A 6,461-nucleotide genomic window follows, 5' to 3' on the forward strand; every position below is an offset into this window, starting at 1 on the left:
TCTCAGTATGGCTTCAGGGCCAAATATTCAACTGAACTTGCCTTGATTGATTTAGTTGATAAAATAACATCTAGTCTGGACAAACGTGAACATACAATTGGTATTTTTTTGGATCTTTCTAAGGCATTTGATACAATAAATCATGATATTCTAATTAATAAACTACAAACATATGGTGTCAGAGGTACTGCACTCGAGTGGTTTAAAGATTACTTGAGAAATAGGAAACAATTTGTTGTCTGGCAAAATAAAAAGTCCAATTACAAACCAATCACATGTGGTGTACCTCAGGGCTCAATCCTAGGACCTATCTTATTTCTTATTTATATTAATGATATTTGTAATTCTACTCGACCTCTGACGTTCATCTTATTTGCAGATGATACAAATATATTTTACAGTAGTAAACATTTGAATGATGCTGTTGACATAATGAACAATGAGCTTACTAATGTATTTGAGTGGTTTGTATGTAATAAATTATCTTTGAATTTTAAGAAAACACATACGATGGTTTTTACAAATCGAATTGTAGATAAAAGTATTCAGATTCGTTTTAACAATCATCATAATTGAAAAGGTTGATTCCTGTAAGTTTTTGGGGGTCATTATTGATGATAAGTTAACGTGCAAAAATCATTGTCAGAAAGTCCTTACACTTATATCTCGCAACCTTGGTATTCTTAGAAAACTTAGATATTTTGTCCCATCCCGTGTTCTATTTTCAATTTATAATACGTTATCCTTGCCTCATCTTCAATATGGTATACTTGCCTGGGGAAATACTCATAAAACCTACCTTGATAAATTGCTCGTTTTACAGAAGAAATCTTTAAGACTGATTAATGGTTCTAGTTTTAAGGATCACTCTGCCCCGCTATTTGTTATGTTCAACACCTTATCTGTATATGATCTTTATAAATATAAATTGTGTGCTCTGATGTTTAATTTTGAAAAAAACATACTGCCTTTGAATATTAAATCGTTTTTTGTAATGAACACAGATATTCATCATTACGACACAAGATCGTCAAATAAGCTTCATCTTAATAAAGTTAGAACATCTCTACACCTCTCAACTGTACGACACCAGGGGCCCCTCCTTTGGAATAAAATTCGATCTCTCTGCCCAATGACCTCAATTAGAGCATGTAAATTGTATTATAAAAAACTACTTCTCTCTACGGTTAATGTCAATGGTGATTAAGAGCAAAATTATTACTTTATTGCCAAGTAAAATTATTAACAACACATGTAAAGTCAAGGATGGTAAATTTCCCTCAAGTAACTTATTCTTTTTTTTGTAAAGTTTTGCATGAGCTCGTGAATTTAATGTAATGTAATCACATATTATTGATATATCCTATGATTATTCATGAATTGTATAACTACATGTATAACTACATGTATTCTTTGTGAAGGGGGCAGACCTAGTACAAGCTTCGGCTTCTTGTCTGGCCTCCCCATACTATTATTTCAAAGTTTCGTTAAAATGTTTACCTGATGTATATTATTCAACTGAATTACCTTATAGTATGGAAATAAACCTGAAACCTTAATCTAAAAAGAAAATGTTACCCTCTGGGGCATCACATCGTACACTTGTTCCACCCAAAAATATATTGATGGCGTTTTCACTCCGTGCTTTGACAAAAAAAGAAGCTGAACAGCCTCCACTGAGCTGAAACGTTTATTCTGATTTCAAGTTTCATTAACCTGGAAAGGGAATTGAACCTGCAATCTCCAGAGGTTTTGTGCAAAAGAACTTTGTTAGCGTCTCCAAAATTGGCCTGATAGCGACCATCCTTTGTGATCACGTCGTTGAAGTCAGGTAAAGGACATCTTCTCAAAATCCCCCTTTTTAACTTTCAAACTGAAACGTATCTATGTCCACAATGTCCACAGTGAATTGCTAGTTACAGTTTTATAACAAACATCAGAACAAACATCAGAACAACATGTGACCCGCTCTGTAAAAATGAGTCTGTTGTGGCAAAACTCACGTTTTGAGTTAACTACATTAATGAAATGGGAATAAAATAAGCTTTTATTTTGGTATATCAGGGACCTCTCTAGGACATTTGGTTGCATTGTTGTGCTTGTTTAATTGTGTTCATTTTTTACAAAGCTAGAAACGTCTCAAATGGAGAAAAAAGGGTTTGGAACATTACATATATACTGCAACTAACAAAGAAAAGCACCAAAAATCCTAATTTTGTTTGTCTTGTTCGTACAATATTGAAATTTCATTGTAAGACATTTAAACTAAAACTATCAAACAACCAAAAAAACAAAAATGCAAATTTTGATCAAATTTTCCCTGTTTCCATTTCAAAATGGCAAAAGTTTGAATTCAAATTATGCAAAATCAGACCGTCATTTTTGCAGAGCAGGTCACATATACCCTCAACTCAAGTTCACTACAAATACCCGGTCCCTCCCGGTGTACACTAACAACTACAACGGTACAAACTGGACAACCTGTTTCAGGTCTGGATATCAAATGCATGCACGTAGTTCTTTCACACAAAATGTCGTTTCATTGGTTATAATAATACACGCATACTTCGCGTGCCGATTCGAGATGAAACTCCCTAATTCGCCAGGCTAATTTGTTTTTGTTTTAGTTTATAATTCCGTGTCATTTTCGCCGAAGAATAACAAAGGTGGCCCCGAGGTCCGCCGGCGTGTTTTTGCGGGGGGTTAGCCGGTGAAATTCCTGCCTCCGACCCCGCTGGCCCTGTTGTTGTTAGCCGTCACCAGATGACGCCCTGCACCGTAAGTCATTTCTGTCATAATTCTAAACAATTTTTTTGACGGAGACGAAACACGCTCAAAGGAACGCGGGTTCACTTCACTTTTAGACGAAGGAAAAGCCTCCTTAGTCTTAAAAAGAAAAATGGGCTAAGATCTGACAAGAGTCAATATACATGCAACGAAAAAAAGTTTAAAAAAAATAATTGCCAGTCAGGATAATTGACTTCAAAATTAATGGGAAATAAGTTGCCTCTAAAGGGGGCTGTGCCATTAGGGAGACATTTATGTGTCTCCTTAAAGCCGGTGTCTCCTTATTATCGTTCAAATTACCACAACGTGTCTCCTTAATTGTACATTTAGTAATATAATGTTTTGTTGTATGCTTTCCGCACTATTACAGTCAGTTATCGACTGAAACCCCTGTACCACACTTGCTTAGCTGCATTCGAATTACCTATTTTCTTACATGTCAAACCTGGATAGTAATGAAAAAGGATTGTATATTGTAAAAGGATTGTAGCTTTAACTTCACCCCAACTTTCTACAAATCCAATCTTCGCCAATGTAAAGTTTGACGTTGGATAAACATTATGAGAACTAATTAGCTCTTGACACGAGATATAGAAAAGAATCGAAAACAAATACCACTTTCCTGGCGCCCAGAATTTCGGGTAGGCATTGTTGAAATAAGATTACCCCAAGAAAAAAAGTAAGATATCAAAGTAACATACTTTTCAATACACTTATCATATACGCAATATTATTGTCAGCCAAGACAGATGTTGACAACATGACCCGCCTTTTGAGTAAATGCCTCATGCTCCTGCAGAGAGTCCTTAAACCTAATGGAACGGGTCAGCTTATGTTGAGGATTCGAACTTTAACCTTAGCATCAATCTTGACTCGAGACACATGCCCCCTTTATCCCTGAACGAACACGTACATCAAGTATACACTCCCACTGAAACGTTACAAGTACAATATTCAAAGTGGATGCATTTAAAGGTATATATTGTATTTATCCAAAAAAAAATAACCTGTTGGTGAATTGTTGTCAAAAAGCTGAATATTTGCTTTAAAAATCGTACTGGTACTAAACACCTCGTGAAATTATTCCGTCATGCTGTCATTTGGAAGAAATCAAGAACTGTAGGTGATTTCCAACGATCAGTCAATTGACTGATCGTTGGAAATTTTGAAATAGAGAGTTTTATTTACGAAATCGTGTTTCGTGATAAAAAAAAGTTGTGCATGTTTTTTTCACCGTTCTTCTAAAAGTGTGATATCCACTGAGCTGAAACTTTCCTCTTGATTTTGAGTGGTGTTGCTATTGGAAATGAACAAAATGCCTGACAAGCAAAATCCTACGATGCCTTTAATACTCTTCGTAGTACCGCTGTCAACTAAAAAGAAAAGTACAGCATATAAATCTTGATTTAACGAAGTGGCCAAAAGCTTCCTATAAACACGCGATCTAACATGCTACAGACAGGTCCTCAAGTTGTGAACGGATATACCATAGGCATCATCTTAGAAAGGTTACACCGTTACAAGATTAGGTAGAGATCTCTGTCTTGTCTTGTCAAAGAAAGGATCAATCCCGCAACCGTTAAAACGAAAACCCATCACGTTTACACTGGGAAAGTTGTTAGCGTGTGAACAATCGGTGCTGACCTAAAGTTGCGAATAAAGACACCATTATAGGATCATTTGCTCTTCGTGCACTGTGTTTGTTTGAAGCAACAAACGTGTTCAAAGCATTTGTTCATAACAACTTGACATGTTCAAGTTTCAGCACATGTGGCAGATATTAATTTGGAGCAAACAGAGCAAACATTTGCACAATTCCATTCTGCGTCTCGTAACTGGATTTCGTTGGTAATTGATGCACGTAAAAAGTGATGTGCTCGCGGGCACACTTCACATTTTAAAAATCACCTTTAATAATTTCTTCCGATCGAACCATTTTTGATGAGGAACAACTTCACAAGGTAAGTGAGAGAAGTCTGTTCTTCACTGGGGGCAATTTTTGCTTTCTGACTCATCAAATCGGTCGGTAACTTTCCTGGGCAAATTACCACTGCTCCTAAATGATTGTAACTTGGTTGCCATGCAGGCCTATACAGGGTGGTCCCCCCAAAAAAACAGGAACGCCATACTTCCACTACCTTGAGACTCAAATAAACCACCTGTACCAATTGATGGAGAATCCTTTTTTAGAAGAATCATGATACAATATCCCAATTGGACCAGTACTTTTTGCTGCAGTGTCTATTTTGTGAAGCACATAACATACACTTCATCCATGCGGGTATTCATTTCCCGGGCGCAGTTTAGTAATTCACAAAAATAGGCTCTAGAACAAAAACTGCTGTACCGAATCGGGCGGTCTTGGTTCATTTTTCTTCTAAAAAGATTCTCCATGTGTTGGTATATATGTGGTTTGAGTCTCAGGGTACTGGAAGTATGCCATTCCGTGGTTTTATGTTTATGTTTTTGTTTTTATTATTTTATCGCTAGAGGGCCTAAACATACACGAAGCTGACATTTCCTTCAAATCAAGTACCAGACCTTTATCGTGCTGCCACCATTTCAGTCATGTTCCCTGTATCCAATAACAGTACTGAATGACAATGTTTTTTTTGTGAAAAAAGGAACCAGGCTACTTTTCCTTCCAGCCTCGCTTTGGTTACGTTGATTTGAATGGGAAAAAAATCATGATGGCCGCAACATGATAATGGTTTATCACAAATAAATCACATACCAACTTGGCAGTGATGAACTCATCAATTTTCTGCTGGAACCAGAGAGCCATTCCAGTGTTCTCTCTCTAACTATTCCACTGATGACTGACTCACTGACTGACTGACCTTCACTTGAGAGCCGGGCAGTGCTATTGTATAGGATTACCCCCATAACACCAATGAAAAGACCAGATGCATTAAATGACTAACAAGTGAGTAGCCATTCTGAATCAATAATATCATATAATATTGTACACTCTGGGCCAGCTTTAATATTTTCGGAAAGATTCTGACTTTTGGAAAGAATACAGCTGAAGAATTCCGATTCTTATTCAAATAAATCTAACTTGATGTAATTATTTTAATACAGGAACTGCATCTGCTGTGCAAGACTCTAAGAAAAGAAATCATTCTGATTTCCTCAGCCTTTGATTGGTCTGCAATATCTGAGGTCTTAACCAGGAGACAAGACATTGAAAATGTTTCAGGCAATAATCTCGTTCTAAAAATTCATTCCTGGGGAGCAAAATTTCCGTCCAAATTATTGTTCCGATTCACAAAAATGAAGCTACATTGGAACTATATCAATTCGCACTCACCTGCGAGTACACCGGGATATTTGTCGTAGCCTCTGTGATCCAGGCGAGACGAAGCCTAGTGCACGGTTGAGTTCCACTTTTAAAGCTGTAACTGTGTGTCTAGTCCTCCCGGTTCGAGAAAAGAAGTTCACCAATGTCTTGTTGGAGAGAGAACTTCGTCTGTCACCGTTACTTTCACAGCCGACGAGTGACCGCCTGGAGCCAAAATGTGGACGCCACCTGTGAGACGCGGGCTCTCTAATGAAGCGTAGCCTACGTCGCTCACTCCAGAAGCACGCAAATGGGTCGTGACGAGCCTAATTTGGTATAGTGTGAACAAAAAGAGGGGCCGTGGACGCCCTCAAGAGTTTGGTAGCAGAAC

This window comes from Patiria miniata, unplaced genomic scaffold (assembly GCF_015706575.1).
Source record: "Patiria miniata isolate m_02_andy unplaced genomic scaffold, ASM1570657v1 HiC_scaffold_16, whole genome shotgun sequence".
NCBI lineage: Eukaryota > Metazoa > Echinodermata > Asteroidea > Valvatida > Asterinidae > Patiria > Patiria miniata.